Here is a 25,617-nt window from a genome sequence, read left to right on the forward strand (position 1 = left end):
GGAATTGAATCTTGAAAGCTCCAAACTGAGATTTCTGGGTTTTTTGGTTGGTTCGTTCGTTTTTTGGGGTCATCTCTGTATTTCAACTTTGTCCCAGTCCTAGGGGGCAGTAGGGTCCAAGAAGCTACCTATTTTGCAAGGTAAATGCCTGCTGCCTTGGCTAGGCCATAATGGAGGAATAAGAGCAGACAAGAGGCTACCTGCAGGGATCCCTGGGTGGCGCAGCGGTTTTGGCGGCTGCCTTTGGCCCAGGGCGCGATCCTGTAGACCCGGGATCGAATCCCACGTTGGGCTCCCGGTGCGTGGAGCCTGCTTCTCCCTCTGCCTGTGTCTCTGCCTCTCTCCCTCTGTCTCTCTCTCTTTGTGTGAGTATCAGAAATAAATAAATAAAAATTTAAAAAAAAAAAGAGGCTACCTGCAATTCAGTGCTGGTTTTCTAATTCTGGTCTTAGTTAAGTGTTGACAACGCCATTGCGTTCTCACTACCCACTAGTGTGGGTAGTTCCTAGGGTGAGGTTTTATTTTGCTAGTTCCCGTGGCAAGGCTGACCTGTGGTATGACCCTGTTCAGGAGCTCCTGGTGGGAAAATTTGTTTCCTCCTTACATATTTGTCAATTGACAGCTATAGAATTTTTTTGTTATACTTCTAAGGAGTTGCAAAGGCTATCACGACCATCCTGTTCTGTGGTTTTCTTTTCTTTCTTTCTTTTTTTTAAAAATTTTTTATTTATTTATGATAGTCACACAGAGAGAGAGAAAGGCAGAGGGAGAAGCAGGCTCCATGCACCGGGAGCCCGACGCGGGATTCGATCCTGGGTCTCCAGGATCGTGCCCTGGGCCAAAGACAGGTGCCAAACCGCTGCACCACCCAGGGATCCCTGTTCTGTGGTTTTCATGTGCGGTGTTTTAATCCTATTGGAGTAAAATCTAGAAATTGTAGATTTCACTTGTTTAGTTTATGGAAATTTTATTTATGGCAGAACACCTATCTGACCAAATTGTCCCTCACTGTCCAACCCAGAAGTCTGAGCTCACCTTTTAAAAACAGCTTATTGAGATATAGAATTTACATATCACATAATTTGCTCATTTTAAATTTAATGATTTTTTTTTAAGATTTTATTTATTTATTCATGAGAGACACAGAGAGAGAGAAAGGCAGAGACAGGCAGAGGGAGAAGCAGGCTCCATGTAGGGAGCCCGATGTGGGACTCGATCCCGGGTCTCCAGGATCAGGCCCTGGGCTGAAGGCAGTGCTAAACTGCTGAGCCACCAGGGCTGCCCAAAATTTAATGATTTTTAGTAAATTTACATAATACCATTACCACAGTCATTTTAGAGGATTTCTGTGACACCAGAAAGATGCCCCATGCCCATTTTCATTCACTTCCCAGTCCACCCTAGGCAACCAGTGATCTTTCTGTTTTTTTCTTTTTTTCATGAATTCACACTTTCTGTATATTTCATATAAATGGAACATAATTATATAAATGTTGGTTTGTAAGCTCCTTTGGAGTTTCTCGCTATAATCTGAAACAGGTTGAGGGTAGAGAGAGACCAAAGAAAGGTGAGCCACTCCAGATTGGTAAGTGACAGGTATAGTAAGCAAAAGAACTTAAGATACAAGGTGTGTCTTGGGCAGCTACAAGATAAGTAGATCTCTCACCCAGCTGCCAAATCTTGTTTGTTTGTTTGTTTCTTTCTTTCTTCTCTTCTTCTTCTTCTTTTTTTTTTTTTTTTATAAGATTTTGTTTATTCATTCATGAGAGACCCAGGCAGAGGGAAAAGCAGGCTCCATGCAGGGAGATGTAGGACTCGATCTCAGGTCTCGAGGATCACACCCTGGGCCAAAGGCAGGCGTTCAACTGCTGAGCCACCCAAGCATCTCATTAAATAAAATCTTTAAAAAAACAAATCTTTTGCTCATTTTAAAATTCGGTTATTTTTCTTTTTATTAATGAATTGTAAGAGTTCCTTATATGTACTGAACACAAGTTGTTTATCATTATAAGATTTACAAATCTATTTATTTATAAAGATTTTTTTTTTATTTACTCATGAGAGACACAGAGAGGGAGAGGTAGAGACACAAGCAGAGAGAAAAGCAGGCTCCAATGCAGGGAGCCTGATGTGGGACTCGATCCCGGGTCTCCAGGATCAGGCCCTGGGCTGAAGGCGGTGCTAAACTGCTGAACCACCCAGGCTGCTCTATAAATCTTTTTAAATGATATCTTTTCAAGCCCCAAATTTTAAAATTTTGAAAAAAATCAACTTTTCAGTTTTTTAAGGTTTTTTTTTTCCCTTTTAAGAGAGCATGAGGTAGAGGGGAAGGGACAGAGATCAAGGGAGAGAGAGAATCTTAAGCATGCTCCACGCTCAACACAGAGCCCGACGTGGGGCTTGATCTCATGACCCTGAAATCAGGACCTGAGCTGAAATCAAGAATTGAACACTGAACTGACTAAGCCACCTAGGTTCCCCCCAACTTGTCAACTCTTTAATGCTTATGCTTTTGGTGCTATATCCAATAAATCTTTCTCTGACTCAGGGTTGTGAATATTTACTCCTGTGTTTTTTCCCAAAAGTTTTATACTTTTGACTTTTTCATTTAGGTCTGCAGTCCATTTCATTTTTAGTTGATTATTGGTTTGGTGTCATCAAACTTATCCATCCTTATGTTGAACATTCCATTCTTCTAGGATGGACAATGCTTAGAGCCATTTAGGAATTAGATGAAATAAGGCTCTGTTCCTTTCAGTATCTCTTATTGAAATTGTTTGCATTACTCTGCCTTCTCCACTTACTTTAATCTCATTCTGAATTTTTTACGCTGGAGCAATCCAAGTAAGATTCTGGGTGGTGAGCAGTTGGATCTTTCTTTTGTGCAGTGGGATAGGGTGATTGAGCAACAGGAGAGGAGAAGGAGGTCACAGGTCTTTTCTCAGCTCGTTAGATCAAATCCATGTGGGAAAGGGCATTATGGAAGCAGAGGGTCTGAAATTGTATTCAGAGTATCCATGATGCTCATGCTCTCCACAGAATGTCTTCCTATCCCTAGCTTCATGTACCCAATTTTAAGACTGCTACTTAAGATTCATGTCAAGTGTTGGCAAGGTTGGGGAGAAATTGAAATCCTCATGGTTTATTGGTGAAAATGTAAAATAGTATAGCATATGTGGCAAACTGGCAATTTCTCAAAGAGTTAAACATAATTACCGTGTCACCCAGCATTTCTACTCCTAAGTGTGTGCCCAAGAGAATTGAATATGTGTTCACACAAAAATTTATTACATAAATGTTCATAGCAGCATTGTTCATAATAGCCAATAAGTGGAAACAGCCCAAATGATCATAATCTGGTAAATGGATGAACAAGTGGTATATCCATACAGTGGAATATTGTTTAGCCTTAAAAAAGGAACAAATACTGATGTATTCCACAACATCTCAAAGCATGCTAAATCAGAGGCCAGACATAAAAAAAGAGCATTTATATAAGATGTCTGAAATACATAATTCCAGAGAGACTGGAAGTACATTACTCGTTGCCAGAGCATAGAGAGTGAGTGACTACTGCTGAATATCTTGTCAGGGGTGGGGGGGAGGTGGGCGTTGATGAGAGTTCTGGAATTATGTAAGTGGTGATGGTTGCATAACTATGTGAACGTACTGAAAAACACATATGATAAAATTTACCCTTTTAAAGGTAAATTTTATGGTGTGTATTATGTCATTTAAAATAATGGAGGGGTACCTGGGTGGCACAGTCCGTTGAGCAGCTGAGTCTTAATTTCTGCTTTGGTTATGATCTCAAGGTTGTGAGGGAGAGCCCCACATTGGTGTCTGTGCTCAACGTACAGTCTGCTTGAGATTCTTCCTCCATCCCTCCCCACTACCATATGCACACACATGCGTGCTTGCATGCTTTCTCTCTCTCTAATAAATGAATCTTTAAAAAAAATAATGGAAAGCCATCCTTGCTGACCCAGATCTGGCCAGTATGCTGGACAGTATGTTTTGTGTTGGTTTGGCTTTGCCATGTCTCTTTAACAAGCATCACATGGTTCTAAAGGAAGACAGGACACCCAAGTGGAATAAAGTTTGTATGAACTAAAACTCACATTGCCACTGTGAGGTTTAGTTCTTACTTACTTCTTTTCCTTTTCTCCAATCTGTGAGCCTTTTTCGCAGTCCTCCCTGCATCTTCCCTAGGTGTTGTGTTGACTTAGACTTTCTCTGTAGCAGAGAAATAGAGCTGGGGAGTGTATCTCAGGGTTGTGATTAGCTTCTTGTTGTGTTTGCTTGAAAATTGGTATGATGGGATGCAGGGTGGAGGACCTTAACATTGCTGCTCATTAATGTTTCACAGTGCTATTGATATTGTGAAATGGTTTTCTAATTTAATCCTAAAAAAAAAGGCAATTTATTTTCCTAGGACTTAAGATGTCTTCATCAGCTAGGCTTCACAGAAGACAATATGGAAGATCTTCAGTAGCTAAAAGGTAAAGTGAAATGTTCTTTGGTTTTTAGATGTCCCTAGGGTAAAATAGTAAAATTAGATGAAAATGTAAATGCAGATATCAAGATTTAATTTTAGCACTTGTTGCTGATTTTGCTTTTAGTTTATATAATTTACAAAATGGCATTCTTTTCAATTTTCTAAGAGCAAAAATAATGCTTTTTTTTAAACTTCTTATTTTGAAATATATACTCATAGGAAGTGCAGTATTTGTTTTTAAATATTCAAACAACATGCATAACACAGAAAAGTGCAAATCTTCTATAAGCCAACTCTGAGCATTTGCCACTGTTAACAGCTTGGTATGTGCTCTTTATGCTTTTTGTTATATTGCTTAGAGAAATCTGTGAACAAACTAACTTATTGATTTTTACATGTTTGAAGGTAGTTTGCAAATTTAATTGTATACTCAGTGTTTTACCTCTGCAATCACCAAAACAGTTACCATCAAATCTTTGCACTTTTTTTTTTTCTTGCAATGTTATGTTTAGACATTCCTTAGAGGCTTTATGGCTCTTACTCAGAGCCTTGTTACTTCCAGAGAGCCGGGGTTGGGCCCCCAGGACCCACTGTGGCCTTGCTTCTCAAACTTAGGGCTGCCTAAGAGTCAATTGAAGAGCTTGTTAAAATGCAGATTGCCAGGCCCTGGGCCTCAGGATTTTGAAGCCTCGGGCCCAGGGAGATGCACGTTTATATATTACTCAGCTGTTGGTATTGGAACCACTTCAAGAATCTTGTATCATCAAATTGCTGGTATCAGTTATCTGAGAAACTTGGCAGCCTGCTGAGCCTAGCTATACCCACCACCAATTACTAGTTGTGCTTGGTTGGAGTCAGGGTGCCTGACTAGTGTGGGTGCTACTGGAGGTCTGGGTACACGCACTAATCTCTTAGGATGGTCCCTGTTACAGCCCTGGTGTCCAGCTTACTGCCTGCCTTATACAGAGCAGGCACTCCTTGGATATCTGCTAATTGGTGTTGAACAAATGAACAAACATATATTTGCTTTCCACTCCCATAGCACATTTGAAATGGGGAATAAGCAGCAATCATAGATTATAGCCTCAAACGAAAGGAAAGTAGGGGAAAAATGTAAAAGGCAGACAGAAATATTAAAAGTCATAGATATTCTGGACCACGTATTAGTTTTCCATTTCTGCTGTGTCAGATTATCCTACATTTAGCAGTTTAAAAGAACACATTTGTTACCTTACAGTTCTGTAGGTCAGAAGTGCAACCTGGGTCTCACCAGACTATAAAATCAAGATGTCAGCAGGCTGTGTTCCTCTCTGGAGAGGTTGTAAGAGAAAGCACATGTCCTTGCTTGTTCAGAATGTTGGTAGAATTCAGTTCCTTACAGTTGTAGGACTGAGGTCTGCATCTCCTTGCTGGCTGGCAGCTGAGGGCCATTCACAGCTTCAGAGGCCACTGGCATTTCTGGCTTGAGACTGACTTCGTCTGTCTTCAGAGCCAGTTCCTGTCAAGCTTCAGATCCCTCTTCCCACTTATCTTTCCCGACTGCAGCCCAGAAAGGTTCTCTGCTTTTAAGGACTCTTGTGATTATATTGTGCCCATTCAGATATTCAGATCTGTACCCTTGTCTTGAAGTCTGTGTCTTTAATCACCTCTCTAAAGCCCCTTTGGCACATAAGCTAACATATTCATAAGCTCCAGTGTCTTTTTTTTTTAAAACATATTCATTAGAAACAACAGAGGCAGAGACATAAACAGGAAGAAGCAGGCTCCTCGCCGGAGGCCAACACGGGACTCAATCCCGGACGGGGATCACACCCGGAGCCAAAGGCTCAACCGCTGAGCCACCCAGGCATCCTAGCTCCAGCACTTTTGATATGGTTGTGTCTATAGACCATTCTGCCTGTCACAGGCCATTAGGACCAGTGGTCTCAGTAGTCCTTGAGAGCTTTGCTCTGTCATAGGATAGCACAATTACTCTATTTCTTTAATTCTAAGATGCCATTCATTAAAGAAACAACAAAAACAACTTATTGTCATAGAAAATTTCAAACATAAGCAGAAGTAGAGAAACTGTAAAATATATGTATTCATCACTTTATTCTAGTATTAGTGACTCTTGGCTTGTCTTGGGTCTAGTCTTATCACCCTAGCTTGAAATTATTTTAAAGCAAATCTCAACATATTTATATGTTTATATTTTAATATGTATTTCTGGAAGCTAAGAACGCTGTTTTTATTACATAGTCACTCTATTAATATAACTTCCCTATATCAATAAATTTTTTTTTTTAAGATTTCACTTATTTATTCATGAGAGACAGAGAGAGAGAGAGGCAGAGACACAGGCAGAGCGAGAAGCAAGCTCTATGCAGGGAGCCCGACGTGGGACTCAATCCCGGGTCTCCAGGATCAGGTGGGCGCTAAACCGCTGGGCCACCTGGGCTGCCCCCTATATCAATAATTTAATATCATTAGATATCTAGACACTTTATATTTTCTTCATTATCTTATAGTTATTTAATTTGAATTGAAATTTAAATAAAGCCTACATATTAAATTTAGTAGATATCTCTTTTTTTTAAATTTTTATTTATTTATGATAGTCACACACACACACACACACACACACACAGAGAGAGAGGCAGAGACACAGGCAGAGGGAGAAGCAGGCTCCATGACCTGGGAGCCCGACGTGGGATTCGATCCCAGGTCTCCAGGATCGTGCCCTGGGCCAAAGGCAGGCGCTAAACCGCTGCACCACCCACGGATCCCTAGTAGATATCTCTTATTGGATAAAGTATATATAACATAAAAATTACCATTTAACGTTTTTTTTTTTTTTAAAGATTGTGTTTATTTAGCTCTCTGAGAGAGAGCTAGAGAGAGCATGAGCAGGAGGAGGGACATGGGGACAGGGAAAGGGTGAAGCAGGCTATCCCTACATGGGGTTTGATCCAGGACCCTGAGATAATGAGTTGAAGGCAGCCGCTTAACTGCCTGAGCCACCCAGGCACCCCCCATTTAACCATTTTTAAGATTACAGTTTAGTGCCATTAAGTGTGTTCACATTATTGTGCAGCCATCATCACCATCCATCTCCAGAGCTTTTTCATCTTCCCAGACTGAATCTCTGTGCCTGTGAAACAATTACTGCCCAATTCCCCTCCTCATAGCCTGTATCAGAGTCCTTTTTAAAAAATTTACCATCTAGGGCAGCCTGGGTGGCCCAGTGGTTTAGCGCCGCCTTCAGCCCAGGGTGTGATCATAAGTCTTTTTTAAAAAATTACCATCTTGGGATCCCTGGGTGGCGCAGCGGTTTAGCGCCTGCCTTTGGCCCAGGGTGCGATCCTGGAGACCCAGGATCGAATCCCACGTAGGGCTCCCGGTGCATGGAGCCTGCTTCTCCCTCTGCCTGTGTCTCTGCCTCTCTCTCTCTCTCTCTCTTTCTCTCTCTGTGTGTGTGTGTGTGTGTGTGTGTGACTATCATAAATAAATAAAAATTTTTAAAAAATTACCATCTTAATCATTTTTAATTGTACAATTCAGTAGTGCTAAGTATATTTGCATTGCTGTGAACAGCTCTGTAGAGCTGTATATCCTGCAGAACTGAAACTGTACCTATTAAAAAAGTCCCCTTTTCCCTACCACAGGTTTTACAACCATCATTCTACTTCCTATTTCTACAAATTTGACGGGTTTAGTGTTGTGTTCTGCCCCACCTATTGATGGTGACGCTCTCAGCTAGGAATGCTTGAGGCACTCGCCTGGTCCTGTCTTACAGCAAACTCCATGGGGACCTGGGCTGTGACTGGATCCTTTTGGTTCTTAATGTTTGCGGGTTGTACCTAAGCAAAAACAGTAAGGAAATTTTGAGGAACAGGACTTATTACACGCAAGTCCTAGAGGGTATGTGGTACAAGTGAGGTCCCAGGTAGAGAGACAGGGATAAAGGGAGGAGCTAGGGCTCTGACTTTATTAGGATCCAAGGGTAGAATGTCAGGGTTTTTTAGGGGTTACTCATTATTGGCTAATTTGATGCATAAAAGCAGAAATGAAGGCATGGGAGAGTGGAAGCAGGTTCACTCAAGTGGTCAGTTATCTAAATCACCCAGGATTTTCTGTAAGAGGAACTTAACGGGTGTGGGTGACCTAGTTCCTAATCTGGTTGTTTTACCTAGTGATTGTGTCATACATCTGGCAATATGTTTATTCAAGAGGGATATCTTTTGAAATGGATATCTTGACAATCAGAAGCTTAATGTCAGGAACTTACCCTACATTTAGTTACCTCATGTAAGTGAAATCGTATAATAGTTGTACTTTTGTGACTGATTTATTTCACTTAGTATAATATCCTCAAGGTTCATACACGTTGTAGCATGTTACAGGATTTCCTTCCTTTTAAGGCAGGATATTCCATTGTATATACGACAGTTAATTTTATATATTAACTTGGCTGGATCATGGGGTGCCCAGGTATTAGATCAGCCTGTTTCTGTGATGGTGTTTTAGGATGAGATTAACATTTAAATTGGTGGGCTTTGAGTAAAGGAGATTGCCCTCCAAAATGTGAATGGCCCTTATTCAATCACTTAAAAGCCTGAATAGAAGAACAAAGATCCACCTCTTTTAGCAATTGAGAATTCTCCAGTAGACTGGATTGGACTTCATCTGCCACATCAGGCTCTTGCTAGTTCTTCAGCAGACTACCTTCAGACTCAGTATGGAACACTGGCTCTCTTGGGTTGCCAGCCTGTCATGTTACCCTGCAGATTTTAAACATGTCAGCCTCTGTAGTCAAATGAATCAGTTACTTATAATAAATATGTGTGTATACATCATGTTGGTTCTGTTTCTTTGGAGAACTAACAAATATAGTATGTATAAACCACATTTTGTTTTTCCATTCTTCCATCGATGGACATTTTGATTGCTTCCACTTCTTGATGATTATGAATAATTTTGCTATGGACATGGATGTGCAAATAATCTCTTAACATGTTGCAGTTCTTTTGGATATATACCAAGAAGTGGGATTGCTGGATCATATGAATGTTCTAATTTTAATTTTTTGAGGAGCTGCCAGATTATTTTCCATAGCTATTGCACCATTTTATAATCTCGCCAACAATGCAGAGGTTCCAACTGCTTCACAACCCCACCAATACTTGTTTCGGGTTTTTTTGGTAGTAGCCATCCTACTAGGTGTGAAGTGGTAGTGTTTTTTGTTTGTTGGTTTGGTTTTTGGTTTTTTTCTTTACGTAAGCTCTTTGCCCAATGTGGGTCTTAAATTTACAATCCAAAAATCGAGGGTTGCATGCTCTACAGACTGAGCCAGCCAGGTGCACGTTATTGTGGTTTTGATTTGCGTTTCTCTGATGATTAGTGAAGTTGAGCATCTTTTTAGCTGCTGACTGCCTATTTGTATACCTTGGAGAAGTGTCTGTTCAAGTCCTTTGCACATTTTTGGGTTGGTTTTTTTGTTTTGTTTTGTTTTTGTTTTTGTTTTTGTTTTTGAGTTGTAGGAATTCTTTATATATTTGGCATATAAGAGTCTTATCAGGAATGTCTGGGTGGCTCAGTGGTTGAGCATCTGCCTTTGGCTCAGGGCATGATCCCGGAGTTCCAGGATTAAGTCCTACACTGGACTCCCTGTGAGGAGCCCGCTTCTTCCTCTGCCTATATTCTGCCTTCTCTCTGTGTTTCTCATGAATAAATAGATACAATCTTTTTTAAAAGACTCTTATCAAATATATAATTTATAGATATTTTCTCCCATTTGTGGGTTGCCTGTAATTGTAACCTTTAATGTACAATATTTTTAAATTTTCATATAGTCCAATTTATCTGTTTTTTTCTTTTGTCTTTGATTTTTAGTGTGGCTTCCAAGAAATCATTGCCAGATCTAGTGTCAGAAAGTTTTCCCCCGTTTTCTCCTAAAGCTTTATTTTTTTAAGATTTTATTCATTCAAAAAAAAAAAAGATTTTATTTATTTATTCATGAGAGACACAGAGAGAGAGAGAGGCAGAGACAGAGGTAGAGGGAGAAGCAGGCTCCATGCAGGGAGCCTGATGTGGGGCTCGATCCTAGGTCTCCAGGATCATCTTTTAGGGCTTTAATAGCTTCAGGTCTTATATTTAAATCTTTGATTTACTTTGAGTTCATTTTTTTGTATATGGTATAAAAGGTCCAACTTCATTTTTTTTTTAACGATTCCATTTATTTATTTGTTCATGAGAGACACAGAGCGAGAGAGGCAGAGACACAGGCAGAGGGAGAAGCAGGCTCCATGCAGGGAGCCCGATGTGGGACTCGATCCTGGGTCTCCAGGATCACACTCTGGGCCAAAGGCAGGTGCCAAACCGCTGAGCCACTCACGCTGCCCTCCAACTTCATTCTTTTGCATGTGGATGCTAGTTTTCCCAGCACAATTTGTTGAAAAGACTGTCCTTTTCCTCATTGAATGGTCTTGGCACTTCTTAAAAAATTATTTAACCCTTATATGTGAGAGTATATTTTGGGCTTTCTTTTCTGTTCTTTTGGTCTGTATATGTTTTTATGACAGTACCACACTGTTTTCATTACTGTACTTTTTATAAGTTTTGAAATTAGGCAGTATGAAACTTCCAATCTTGTTCTTTTTTTCAAGATTATTTTGATTATTTTGGGTCCCTTGGAATTCCATATGAATTTTAGGATGGAGTTTTCGACTCCTGCAGAAAAGTCATTGGGATTTTTTTTTTTAAGATTTTATTTATTATTCATTCATGATAGACCTAGAGAGAGACAGAGGCAGAGACACAGGCAGAGGAAGAAGCAAGCTCCATGCCGGGAGCCTGACGCGGGACTCGATTCCGGGACTCCAGGATCACACCCTGGGCCAAAGGCAGGCACTGAACTGCTGAGCCACCCAGGGACCCAAGTCATTGGGAGTTTCATAGAAATTGCATTGAATCTATAGATTGTTTACAGTAGTACTGTGCATCTTAGTAGTACTAAATATTCCAATATATGAAGATGGGATATCTTTCCATTTATTGGTGTCTTCCTTCATTTCTTTCAACAGCACTTAATAGTTTTCAGTATACATAGTCTTTGACCTCCTTGTTTTATTCCTAAGTTATTTTATTCTTTATCTTGCTCTTATAAATGGAATTGTTTTCTTAATTTCCTTTCATATTGTTCATTGTTAGTGTTCATATTGTTCATTGCAACTGGTTTTTGCAAGTTGAATTTGTGCCCTACAATTTAGCTTAATTTGTTTATTTGTTCTAACTTTTTTTTTTTTTTTAGTTGTTTTTGGTGCAATCTCTATAGGGTTTTCCCTACATATATAACATCATGCCATCAACAGAGATACTTTTACTTTTTTTCCATTTTGGATACCTTTTATTTCTTTGTTTTGCTTACTTGCTGTGACTTGGACCAGCATTATGTTGGAAAGAAGTAGTGAAAGTGGGCATGTTTGTCTTGGTCCAGATCTTAGAGGAAGAGCTTGCAGTCTCACCATTGAGCATGATGTTAGCTTTGGGCTTTTCATATGTAGCTTTTATTATGTTGAAGTAGTTTACTTGTATTTTTAGTTTGTAGAGTGCTTGTATAGTAATTTTTTTTTAAATCATGGAAGTATGTTGAATTTTGTCAAATGCTTCCTGTACCAATTGAAATGTTCATGTAAGTTTTTCCTTCATCCTGTTAGTGCAGAGTTTCACATTGATTGATTTTATATATATATATATATATATATATATATATATATATATATATGTGTGTATATATATATATAATCATCCTTGCATTAAAGGGATAAATTGTGCTTGGTTGTGGTGTGTAATCATTTTCTTTATACTGTTAAATCCTGCTTGTGTTTTTTTGAAGATTTTTACAGCAATGTTTATAAATGACATGGGTGTATAGTTTTCTTGTGTCTTTGTCCTACTTTGGTATTAGGGTAATGCTGGCTTTATACAATGAGGGAGAAACTGTTCCCTTCCTTTCATTTTTTTGGAAGTTTGAGAAAGATCTGTGTTAATTCTTTAAATGTTTGGTGGAATTTACCAGTGATGCCATCTGGTTTTGAACTGTTCCTTAAGGAGATTTTTTGTTTGTTTTTTCTCTTGGTGTCTCAAGTGAGAGAACAGTCCTCAGTGGCAAAAGAAAGCTGCAGAAGCACTACCCAGTGCTGGCTTCACGCTAGGGAGAAAATGCTATGCCTATGCCCCCTCCTCATTGTTTTGGGTACTCTATACATTCAGAGAAACCTTTCTAGTAACAAACTATCGAAATGATCCCTGAATGAGTTCCTTTATGGAGTCTTTTAAGTAATGATTCAGGCTTCTTACTAGTTACAGATCTATTCAGTTTTTTATTTGTTCATAATTCAATCTTTGTATGTTGTGTATTTCTAGGCTATCCAATTTGTTGTGTATAATTGCTCATAGTACTCTTTTTTTTTTTAATAGTTATTTTAGAGAGAGAGAGAGAGAGATCTCGAATGTGCTCACAAGCAGGAGAGGGAGAGAGAATACCAAGCAGACTCCTGCGCTGAGCTCCACGTGGCTCTTGATTCCACAATCCCAAGATCACATCCCTGAGATCACAACCTAGGCTGACAACAGGAGTTGGAAGTTCAACTGATTGTGCCACCAATGTGCCCCATAGTACACTCATAATCCTTCTTATTTGTGTAAAACTGGTAAAACTCTTTTTTATATCCTTTTAATTATTTGTGTGTTTTTTATTTTTTTTAATCCAGCTAAAGTCTTATCAATTTTGTTGATTGTTTTCAGAGACCCAACTATTCATTTCATCGATTTTCTTCTATTGTTTTTCTAGTCTTTATTTATCTCTGATCTAACCTTATTTCCTTCCTTCTGCTAGCTTTGGGTTATTTGTTCTTTTTCTAGTTCCTTAAGTGGTAAAGTTAGGTTGTTGATTTGAGATTTTTTTTTTTAATGTAAATGTTTACAGCTATACATTTTTCTCTTAGCATTACTTTCTCTACATCTCAGAAGTATTGCTATGTTGTGTTTTGATTTTCATCGTCTCAAGATATTTTCTGATTTTCTCTTCTTTTTTTTTTTTTAAGATTTTATTTATTTATTTATGAGAGATACACAGAGAGAGGAAGAGGGAGAAGCAGGCCCCTGTCAGGGAGCTGGATGCTGGATCTGGACTTGATACCAAACCCAGGATCACGACCTGAGCCAAAGGCAGACGCTCAACCACTGAGCCACTCAGGCATCCCTATTTTCTGATTTTCACTGTGGTTTCTTTGACCTGTTGTTGTTTAAAAGGGTATGAATTTCTCTGTTTTTTAGGATTTTTCAGTTTTTCTTCAGTTATTGATGTCTAATTTCATTTTATTATGACCAGTAAAAGATACTTTTTATGATCTCAATGTTTCTAAAATTATTAAGACTTGTTTTGTGACCTAATGGTCTGTCCTTGGCAATGTTCTGTAGTGGTTGACATCTCTTACGTCTAAAATCTATAGGTTCCCTCTTTTTTTTTTTTTGTATTTTGTTGTTATTAAAGAAGCAAGTCCTTTGTCTCCTAGATAGAGTTTCCCACAGTCTAGGCCAGTTGCATCTTGTGGTGTCATTTTTTTTTTAATATTTTACTTATTTATTTGTGAAAGAGCAAATGAGAAAGCACAGCAGGGGGTAGGAGCACAGGGAGAGGGAGAAGCAGATTCCCCTCTGAGCAGGGAGCCTGACTTGGGGCTTGATCCCAGTACACCAGGATCATGACCTGAGCTTGTAGGCTCAGATGCTTAACCAACTGAGCCATGAAGGCACACGTTGTGGAGTCATTTAACTTGTCTTTCTCCCTCTTGTATTTCCAGCAAATTAGAGACAGGTCTAGAATTGTGACAGGATTCATGTTCTTTTTTTGGCAACATAATTCATTCCAAAAGTGATCTGCACTTCTATTGAGAAGAATCTTAATGCTGGGCAGCCTCCGTAGCTCAGCGGTTTAGCACTGCCTTCAGCCCAGGGCGTGATCCTGGAGACCTGGGGTCGAGTCCCATGTCCATCCAGCTCCTGGTATGGAGCCTGTTTTTCCCTCACCTGTGTCTCTGCCTCTTTCTCTCTGTGTGTCTCTCATGCATAAATAAATAAAATCTTAAAAAAAAAAGAAAAAGAATCTTAATGCCTAGTTGTCTTTCTGTATATGTTGTTAGCAACCATTGATTTTTGTCTAGGTCCATTTATTTACTGGTTGTTGCAGGATGTTTGATAATTTTTTATTCCATTATTTTCTCATTATTTATTAGTTGGACTACTTCTATAATATCCCCTTGTAAACAGTTTGGTTATTCTGAGATATAGTTCCAATTGGAAAGAAAAATCATTCATCTTAATAGTAGCTTCTTTTTTTTTTTTTTTAAGATTTTTTATTTATTCATTTGAGAGAGTGAGCGAGAGCATCAGTAAGGGGGTGGGTCATAGGGAGAGGGAGAAGCAGACTACTAAGCAAGGAAGCCTGATGCAGGGCTTGATCCCAGGACTCCAGGATTATGACCTGAGCCAAAGGCAGCCACTTAACTGAGTGAGACACCGAGGCACCCCTTAATAGTAACTTTTAAAAGGAAAATACACAACATCAAATGTATGTATTATTATAAGAAGGATCCCTAATTTCATATATGGAAAACAAAAAGTGCAGGTCTTACATTTGAGAAAATATGGTCTTGTTGGTCATAATTGACCTTGAATAGCCAACAAACAGACAAATGATGAAAGACTTTCAGCTGTTGAAGAAGGACAAGGGGAGTTTAGTACATTTTAGAAAGGCCCATTAGAAAAAGTGTAAAGTGAAATGCTTTGACATTACGTCCGTGTGTGTGTGTGTGTCTGTGTATGTGTATGAACTGTCTTATGTCCCAATGATACTGCTTTTTTAAAAATTTTTATTTATTTATGATAGTCACACACAGAGAGAGAGAGAGAGAGAGAGAGAGAGAGAGGCAGAGGGAGAAGCAGGCTCCATGCACGGGGAGCCCGACGTGGGATTCGATCCCGGGTCTCCAGGATCACGCCCTGGGCCAAAGGCAGGCATTAAACCGCTGCGCCACCCAGGGATCCCCCAATGATACTGCTTAATGAGAGGTTAACATATGTCAATCGACATTCTTAGGTAGCACCTGTAAGGTTTTTGGAAGAAGACAGAATAAAAAACACAAAGTAAAATTTTCCCAAGGCTATCTGTTTGATACACTTAAAATTCATAAATTTTCCCAGAATACAGATTTGGCAAGGAATACTTCCTAAAGAGTATTTGTTTTAATATCTTGTAGTTGCATGGGGTATATAGAAGAGTAGAAGCACTAGAAGTAAATTTTCCATGTTTATGTAGCTCTTTTCTTTTCTTTTCTTTTCTTTTCTTTTTTTCTTTTCTTTTCTTTTCTTTTCTTTTCTTCTTTCTTTTCTTTCTCTTCTCTTCTCTTCTCTTCTCTTCTCTTCTCTTCTCTTCTCTTCTCTTCTCTTCTCTTCTCTTCTCTTCTTTCAGATGGGAGAGGGAGAGAATCTTAAGCAGCCTCCATGCCCATTGTGGAGCCCAGCACACTACATGATCTCTTGACCCTGGGATTATGACCTTTGCCAAAATCAAGAGTTGGATGCTTAACTAACTGAACCACCCAGGCATCCCCCATATTGTTCATTTCTAATAAGGTTTTGAATCACTTCATCTTCATGTGTTCTGTAAATATTTATTTAGAGCATAGTATATACTGGGCACTGGGTGAGTTGAGAAAGGACACATTTGAAGTTCATGCTTATTACATTTTATTTAGCAATTACTGGATTCCTGTTTGGTTATTGCTAAAGCACATGTTTAAAAGTTGCCAAACAAGTATAGTGAATGGGGGGATTCCTTGATACCTTTTCCTGAAAAGATTCTCAAGAGGAAGGAATGAGTAAAAAATAGAACTGTCTATCTCATGTGACAAGCTATTCATGTCTCTCCATTTACACACTGCCATTCATGAGGTTTTCTAGCACTTGGTGTGGTTTCAGGTGATCAGCCAAAACCTATTCAGAAGAATCTGATTTGACCTGAAAGATTTCAGTCCTGTTTGTCACTTGCTAGATGACTTCTCTAAGTATTGGTGTTGGCATTTTTTTTTTTTACTTAATGTTTATAAAATAATAAGGGCAAAATGCAAGAAAATATTCAAGTCATTGACCCAAATAAATACCATTCTGCAGAAAAATCTTTTGAGGTTGCTGAGAATGAGTATCAGCTACCAAGTTCCCTGTGGGCAACTTGAAGTGTGTTGGACTGATACTGATTGTAGGGTCCTTGTGTACAGTGAAGTATGGATTTTCTGGGTGTGACAGTCACAAAAGGTTGAAGAATTTCCAGTTCTGGTTCCTGTAACTAAAAAGTTACCTAACCCGGGGTATCTGGGTGGCTCAGTTGGTGGACGTCTCAGGGTCATGGGATTGAGCCCTATGTTGGGCTCACACTTAGCAAGGAATCTGCTTGAGGATTCTCTCCCTCTCCCTCTGCCCCTCCCCACTGCTTCCATGAACTCTCTCTCTTTCTCTCTCAAATAAATAAATCTTAAAAAACAAAAGAATGTTACCTAACCCCTTGATACCTAATTGTCTTCGTGTGTTAAATGAGAAGGACTGGATTCTATGAAACCTGAAAGTCTAGAGAGTTTTAGAGTTGAAAAAAATAATTCATTTGAGCAAATTCATAAATTCTGCAGTTATTTGTTGAACACTTATATTGTGGCAAGCCCCATTCCAGTTGCCGGAGAAACCATAAACAGACAGACAAAAGCCCTGTCTTCTAGAAACTTACCTTCCTCCTTGGGGTGAGATAATACACAAAGAAGTAAAAATATGTAGTATGTGGCCAGTGTTCCTCAACACTGTCGAGGCCATCAAAAACCAGGAAAGTCTGAGAAACTGCTTCAGACAAGAGGAGCCTAGGGAGATAGGACCAAAAAATGAAATGTGGTATCCTGGACCAGAGAAAAAGGCAGTAGGTAAAAACTGAGGAAATCAGAATAAAGTATGGACTTCTTTTAATAATAGTGTATCGGTGTTGGTTCACTAGTTGTAACAAATGTACCCCAAATGTAAGATGTTAATAATGGGGGAAACTAAGTGTAGGTTATATGGGAACTTTCTTATATAGTATCATCTTTACGATTTTTCTGAAAATCTAGAACTGTTGTAAAAAGTAAAGTTTATTTTTAAAATGTGTGTGTGTGTGTGTGTGTGTGTGTATGAATGACACGGACAAAAGTGAAGCTGGATCAGAGGGGCAGGGAGCACAGGTGGTGGGGAAGGTGAGGGAGAGCCTGACAGAGAAGGTGACATTTGGGCAGAGCCCTGGCTGGAAGCCGGGGAGCCAGCCATGTGGGTATTTGGGGAGGGGGTGTTGAAGACAGAGGGACCTGCAAGGGGCAAGGCACTGGAGGAAGCAGCTAGAAGGCATGCCAGTTGCCATGGGGAGAGCTCCCCAGGAGTACAGGTGGAAGTAGAGAATTAGGTCAGACGGGGTTGGGGGCTGGGGGAGGGTGGGGGCTGGGTGTTAGGTATCTTTTAAGTCCGGATCAGGACTTTGGCATCGACTCTGGACCAGATGCGGGCAAAGCCATGGGTCTGGCCTTCTTCCCTGTGGCACAGATCCCACATCACATGGTCCTCCTTTCACAGGCTTCTGAAAGTTACCACTTGAGGGCCTCGTTAGGCTTTAGAGCAAGGGTTGGAAACTACAGCCGTGGGCCAAATCCTATCCCACTGGGCTCTCTGCAAAGCTGTACAAAGGTGAGCTCCTACCTTTTCCCTCCCTCCCTTCCGTGAGGTGGTTTCATACATTCATAGACAATTTGTAATTGTTTTGTCACATTCTGTATTCCATCCTGGGATTCTCTCGACTTCCTAAATGATTTGTTAAAATCTGCATACATTAAGGCTCACTCTTTATGCTGTGAAGTTCAGTGGGTTTTGACAAATGCATAGTGTCATGTATCCACCATCACTGTATCATGCAGAATAATTTCACCGCCTGGAAAAAACCCCTGTGCTTCACCTTTTCAATTCCATCCTGTCAAACCTCTGGCAACCACTGATCTTTTCACCCATCTCTATAGTTTTGCCTTTTCCAGAATGTCATATAATTGGAACTATAGCCTGTTTAGACTGGCTTCTTTCACTTAGCAATATGCATTTAAGATTTAGCCAAGTCTTTTTGTGGCTTGATACTCTTTTCTTTTTATCGCTTAATAATATTCATTGTCTGGATGTGCCAGCTTGTTTATCTATGTCACCTATTGAAGGGCATCTTGGTTGCTTCCAGGCTTTGGCCATTATGAATAAAGCTGATATAAACATTCATGTGGAGGTTTTTGTGTGGATGTACGTTTTCAAATCAGTTGGGTGTGATTGCTGAATTGCATGGTGACACTGTGTTTAGCTGTGTATTTACCCTGAGTTGTGGTGGTTTTTTTTTTTTTTTTTAGAATATCATAGAGGAAGTCTTTGACATTTTTTTGGTTTGTGTCCTTTGACAATGCCATGATACTACTCTTTTCCTATTTCTGGAGGCTCGATTGAAATTTCTCCAGAGGAGTGTTAAAATTCAAATTGTTTTCAGTGAAATTTGAAATTATGATGGAACTTCTAAGAGTAGATTCTTAAAAATCTTTTTAATTTTAAAATTTATCCCCAGTGGGTCCTACCCTGAGAACTTAATAGATCAGCTGTCTAATAAGTTAAAGTAATTGAGATACAATAGTAACAAGTTAAAAATAATCGTACTAGCATTCCTGGAGGCTTTGGGACTGACATGTACATTTAATGAAATAACGAGAAAGTGTTTCGGTGGGCTGTTTCCATAGATGTGTAAGGTTCTGTGTAAAGTTCTCTCCATGTAAAGACCTCAGAATCTGCATGATTTCTGACCAACACTAAAACTTGAAACACACTGAAAACATGTTGATGTTAGGGCGTGTGGCTGCCTCAGTCAAAACCATGTGACTCATGATCTTGGAGTTGTGAGTTTGAGCCCCACATTGGATGTAGAGATTATTTAAAAGTAAATAAGTAAACTTTATTTTTTTTTTAATTTTTATTTATTTATTTTTTTTATGATAGTCACACACACACACAGAGAGAGGTAGAGACACAGGCAGAGGGAGAAACAGGCTCCATGCACCGGGAGCCCTACGTGGGATTCGATCCCGGGTCTCCAGGATCGCGACCCGGTCCAAAGGCAGGCGCTAAACTGCTGCGCCACCCAGGGATCCCAAATAAGTAAACTTTAAAAAAAAAAAGGGGGATCCCTGGGTGGCGCAGCGGTTTGGCGCCTGCCTTTGGCCCAGGGCGCGATCCTGGAGACCCTGGATCGAATCCCACGTCGGGCTCCCGGTGCATGGAGCCTGCTTCTCCCTCTGCCTGTGTCTCTGCCTCTCTCTCTATCTCTCTGTGACTATCATAAATAAATAAAAAAAAAAAAATTAAAAAAAAAAAAAAAAAAGGAAAGAAAGAGAATACATGTTAATAAAGAGTGAGAAAACAAAGCTGGGGGAGAAAGGCTTGGATTTTTTTAGCCTTATCAATATATGATTATTGATGTGTAACATTGGTATAGTAAATACACTACACATATTTAAAATGTACAACTTGAGTTTTGACATGTGGATGACAGGCACTACAGTCAAGGTAATGAACACAGCTGTCCCCAAAGTTTACTTATTCGTCATTATCATTCCCCCTTCTCTTGGCAACAACTGGTCTGTCACTTTTATCACGAAAGATTAGCTTGCATTTTCTATAAATTTTTATATATTGTGTATAAGATTTATGAGTTATTTAAATGGGATCCTATAGTTACATTTTTATAAAGAAGTTTCTGGTTTCCTTCAGTACAATTATTTTGATTTATCCGTATTGTTTGGGCGAATCAGTACTTCCATTTCTTTGTTACCGAGTAGTACTCCATTTTATGGTGCCATGGACTGAATTGTGTTCCCTATAATCACATGTTGGAGCCCTAATCCCCAATGTGACTTTATTTGGAGATAGGGCTTTTTGGAGCTGGATAAGGTTAAATAAGGTCACAAGTGTGGGACCCTAATCCTGTAAGATTGGTGGCCTTAAAAGTAAGAAGAAGAGTCCTCTCCATGCGCATGCAGTGTTGAAGGGCTGTGTGAGGGCCCGGCAAGGAGGTGGCCTTTGCAAGCCAGGAACAGAGCCGTCACTAGGTCTGGACCATGCTGACATCCTGATCCTGGACTTCTGCCTGCAGAAGAATGATAGAATAAGTTTCTATTGTTTTAGCCAACCAGACAATGGTGTTTTGTTACGGTGGCTTGGGCAGGCTTACGACCTGTGGGTATACCACAGTTTGTTTTCCCGTCTTCCTGTGGGTTAGACATTTCTAGTTTTTGACTGTTGCAAATAAAGCTGCTGTGAAGGTTCATGTACAAGTTTTTGTGTAGATTTGTGCTTTCATTTTTATTGGGTAAATATCTAGGAATGGACTGGCTGGATTATGTGTCTCACCTTTTAGGAAACTGCCAGATGATTCTCTGAAGTGATTGTACAATTTTACTTTCATAGTAGTGGCGTATAAGAATTCTAGTTCCTCCACATCAGTCTTGAGGGTTGAATTTTGAATTGCTCTTCCTTAGATGGTCCACCCAGATGTGTGCAGGAGGCGAAGCCCTGCTGGAGCATGGCCAGGAGAGGCATGGGCAGACAGCCATTTCACCGTGGAGCCCTCTGCCATACTCTATGTTCTCAAATGCGAGTTTTTTATGCCCACGTGAATTTACTTTCCATAAAAAGATAGAATGGTTTAACATCTTTATCCCTTATATTTGTCCTCCTTTCATTTCTTTTCCTATGTTTCTTTTATTTGCAGACCTCCTGTGTTAAGCCCAGAGTTTTTGGTGTAGGAGTTATTAGAGGGAGCCTGGGTTTTAAAGTTAGACACATCTGGATTTGAATTTGTGCTTTATAGCTTAGCTGTGTAGAAAGTCGGGGGGCCATGACCCTCGGTTTCCTCATCTGTTTCTAAAAAGTATGGGGAGGTTGATAATACCCAGCTTTGGTTGTTATAAGGCTTAAATATAATACATTGAAAACATCTTCATTGAACATCTTGGAAACCGTAATCATTTCCCAAGATACATTTCTAAGTCCCATTTTCTGTTTGACAGAGACTGACCTACTACCCACTGAGTAGGAGAGGAACTAAAGTTTTTTTTTTTTTTTTTTTAAGATTTTGTTTATTCATTCATGAGAGACACACACACAGGCAGAGGGAGAAGCAGGCTCCATGCAGGGAGCCTAACGCGGGACTCAATCCCAGCACTCCAGGATCATGCCCTGGGCTGAAGGCAGTCGCTAAACCGCTGAGCCACCCAGGGACCCCAGAACTAAAGTTTTATTGGGTGCCACCAGTTAGGGGCCCAGAGTATATGGTAAAATACAGTGGTATTGCCAGGGCTTAGGGTAACCTTGCAATGATCAATAATTTCCAAGCCTTCCTTTGGCCATTTGTGTCATATTGCGGATATATTTCATGTTTCAATTTATGTACTTACACAAAGACAATTCCTGCCTGAATGTGATTCCTCTAAGCAGCCCATTTGGGAACCCCCAGCCTCCTGGTACTTAGGGGATGTTTTTAGGGAGGAGAAAAGGAACACTGTGGCTCTGGAGGGATGTTTCTCAGGTCTCTGGGATTCCAGCCAGCGTACACGTCTGCCTTTCTCAGTGCTTGGGCTGCAGTGTTTGAACACGGGTCTTTTGGCCTGCAGAATCCTTTGTCCAGCTGGCTGAGGTGTGTTGAGTGCGTTGGGCCTTCTCTCCCATGGAGAAGTGGGAAGTTATTCTTTGATGGCTGTGCCAGACTGCTCATCTGATGTTACTGGAGTTTGAAAGGTTGTCCTAGTAGTCAAGTGGCTGTCATTAGTGTGGCCAGGGTAGGCTGGAGTGAGAACTCCAAGGGAAGGGGAAGGTCCTGATAAGGTGGGAAGTGTGGGTGTCAGTAGGCCCTGGATTTGTTTTGCCAGGTGAGGGTGTCTGGGGGCCTTCTCTCCCCTGCCCGACCGCTGGGTTCCAAGTGTCCTGCAGCGTTTCTCCTTAGAGCCGGCTGGCTTTCTTGGCATCATTCAGTCTAGTTGCTAGGAAGCCGAATAAGGCAAATGCAACTTCCTTTTGACTTACTCACATTGAACCATCTGCTTATTCCTTCTCATGGCCTTCAAACTTGGCTAGGATCATTGAGAAGAGGGTCGAGTGGAGCATCTGTGCTCCTGATCCTTTTTGGAAAAGGAAAGCTTTCTAATAACTCTTTAACCCTCTCGGTCCAAATTCATAATAATTAATCTTGTTCAACCTCTTGTTTCTCAGCTAACAATTTGGAGGAGACGTTTTCTTCTTCGATTTTGCCCCTGATTTTTGTCTTAGATTTCAATCTGTGTTATTCATTAACCACACAACTTTTAAACGAGGAAGACGGTGTCGACATGTGTCAGATGCGTTTGGCATATAACATAACAGTGGTCTTAATCGAGGACCTTGAGTGCTTAGAATCGATGCACACAGATCATTCAGGAACGTTCTTTCGTAAGCGCCATTGTGGAGTTAGTGTCAGATACATTATAAGTGGCAGATAATTAATGAAAATTTATGGTGATGTTGGTAGAGCATCTATCAAAGGGAAGCTTTAAAAAAAAATAGACTTTTTAAAATTACCAAACACTGCCAGCATTACATTCTTACTTTTCTTTTACATTTAATTCAGTTCATTTGGGTAAATCTGGTTCATTATGTTGAAGCCTTTTTCTGCTGGTGAATTTATAGTGGTCTTTTCTTGTGAGCTGTGCCTTCAGTTGTCAACTCTGAAAAAGCAGTTGAACAAACAAACTAGACAAAAATAGAAATAGGCATTACAAAATAGAATAGAAATTCTGAAAAGAAAAAAAAAGTCTGGAGAAAAGCACTGTTCGAGTTTTAAAAATCCAGTTTAACTGAAGATTTAATCACCTTTGAGTATACCAGCACGTTGGAAGCTAACGTGTGGGCTATGGGAAATAATTTCTTCTTAAGTGTAATTTTGTCTTTGTTGGTTTTTTAGCAGCAAGCCATATAAACCTTTTCTGCCGACTTCTTATTCTCCCCAAGAGGGCTACTTAAAGGAGGGTGAAGACATGCTAAGGTAAAGTTTTATTGTTGTGGCTCAATTTGCTAAAAGCTTTAGTAGTAATTTAGATGTATTCTTACTGTGCAAACTTATGTGTTTGTTAAAATTGATGCTATTAATATTTGCTTTTGGGGAAGTCCCTCAGGTCAACTCAATCGTATTAAGCCATTCTGCTTTAACTTGTCCCTTTCCATACTCATTTGGACTGTAGTAACTAAAACAAACCCAGACTGAAGGGACTCGACTACTGGAGCCCCTCTGTGAGCTCCGAGTGAGTGACCTGCTGCAGCAGGCCCTCAACTCCCTTCTTCCCCACCTCCCCACCTTTTTTGTGCTACCATCTGCCCATGGGTATATGCTCTAAAAATGCAAATTTATTTTAGTTGTGAGGTGAATTAGTATTCCAGTATAAATAAAGTCAAAAATAAAAATGATTTGAGGCGCCTGGGTGTCTCAGTTGGTTAAGCATCCGACTATTGATCTCATCTCAGGTCATGATATCAAGGCCATGAACTCAAGCCCCGTGTTGGGCTTGAGCTTAGCTCGGAGTATTTGAAACTCTCTCTCTGCCTGTTCTCCCGCCCACTCTCTCGCATGTGCCCCCCACCCTACCCCTCAGGATTGGACAAACAGATGTAAAAGTGTTTGATAATAAAAAGTAAAAATCCCTTTCAGAGCCCTCCCCAGTTCAACTCACCCCCTCTTTTAAAAGAATTTATTTATTTGACAGAGAGAGAGAGCACAAGCAGGGGAAGTGGCAGAGAGAGAGGGAGAAGTAGGCTCCCTGCTGAGCAGGAAGCCAGACTCTGGGCTCATCCCAAGACCCTAGAAGTCATGACCTAAAGCTGAAGGCAGACGTTTAACCGACTGAGCCACCCAGGCACCCACCCTTTGTTCTTGTTTTTGTTTTTGTTTTTGTTTTTTTAAGATTTATTTATTTATTCATAGAGAGAGAGAGAGGTAGAGACACCTGCAGAGGGAGAAGCAGGCTCCATGCAGGGAGCCCAATGTGGGACTCGATCCCAGGTCTCCAGGATCACACCCCGAGCTGCAGGTGGCACTAAACCTCTGTGCTACCAGGGCTGCCCCCTTTCCTTGTTTTTAACTGAAGTAGCTCACACTGGTATATTGTTCTAGAACTTGCTTCTTTCACGTAACAGTAAGTCATGGAGGATTGTTGACCACCATGTAGGATTCCACAGTTTATAGACCCGTTTTGAAGGTGGTCTTACTTTGTTTACTCTTTCACATTCAAAGGTGGAGTTCTGAGTAACTAAGTAGGTAAATCAACATGGTACTTCAGGATTCTTGCTTTGGATCTACCTCTGTAGTTTTGGTAAAAGCAGTTTTCCTTGAACTGTATTTGAATTGATTTTTATATGTATGAACCTTGACAGGGCCTCTCTCTTGCCTGCATTAAAGATGAGATTTGTGTCAGATTAGATTAATAATTCAAAATTGAAAAATGCCTTCCTCGACTGCGGAAGCAGTTGGAAGTATAAAATTCAGGAGTGACTGTTAATGGGGATTAGTCTGTCTCAGGTAACATTTCCTGACAGTGAGACTCAGAATACTTGCACCAGTAGGCGATCTTCTGAAGGAGGGATTTTCTTAACTTTGGTGTGAAAGAAGCCTAAAGGCAGAGATGGATGATAATGGCTTACATCTGTTGAAGGCTTGTTGTGCATTAGACATCATTCTAAGGACTTTACCTGCATTAACTCATTTAATCCTTATAGCAGCACTTCCGTGTAGATTCTAATAGCCCCATTTTGTGTGTGGGAAAACTGAGGCATAGCAGTGTTAAGTGACTTGTTTGAGCTTACTCAATTACTAAGTGATAGCACTGAGATTCACACCCAAGGAATAAGAATTTCAGCATCATACTGCCTTTCCCGAATAACCACATACCAGGCTTGGGTGCACCCCTCCATCCCCA

At 40.2% G+C, this 25,617-nt stretch overlaps 1 non-coding gene across 1 annotated transcript; it reads right to left on the reverse strand.

Annotated features, from left to right (window-relative positions):
- Positions 1 to 12,595: 12,595 nt before the first annotated feature.
- Positions 12,596 to 12,801, reverse strand: LOC121498414. The gene has a single exon (XR_005989780.1). It is a non-coding gene; the product is annotated as a small nucleolar RNA U3 (small nucleolar RNA).
- Positions 12,802 to 25,617: the final 12,816 nt, after the last annotated feature.

This window comes from Vulpes lagopus, chromosome 8, assembly GCF_018345385.1.
Source record: "Vulpes lagopus strain Blue_001 chromosome 8, ASM1834538v1, whole genome shotgun sequence".
Taxonomy (NCBI): Eukaryota; Metazoa; Chordata; class Mammalia; order Carnivora; family Canidae; genus Vulpes; species Vulpes lagopus.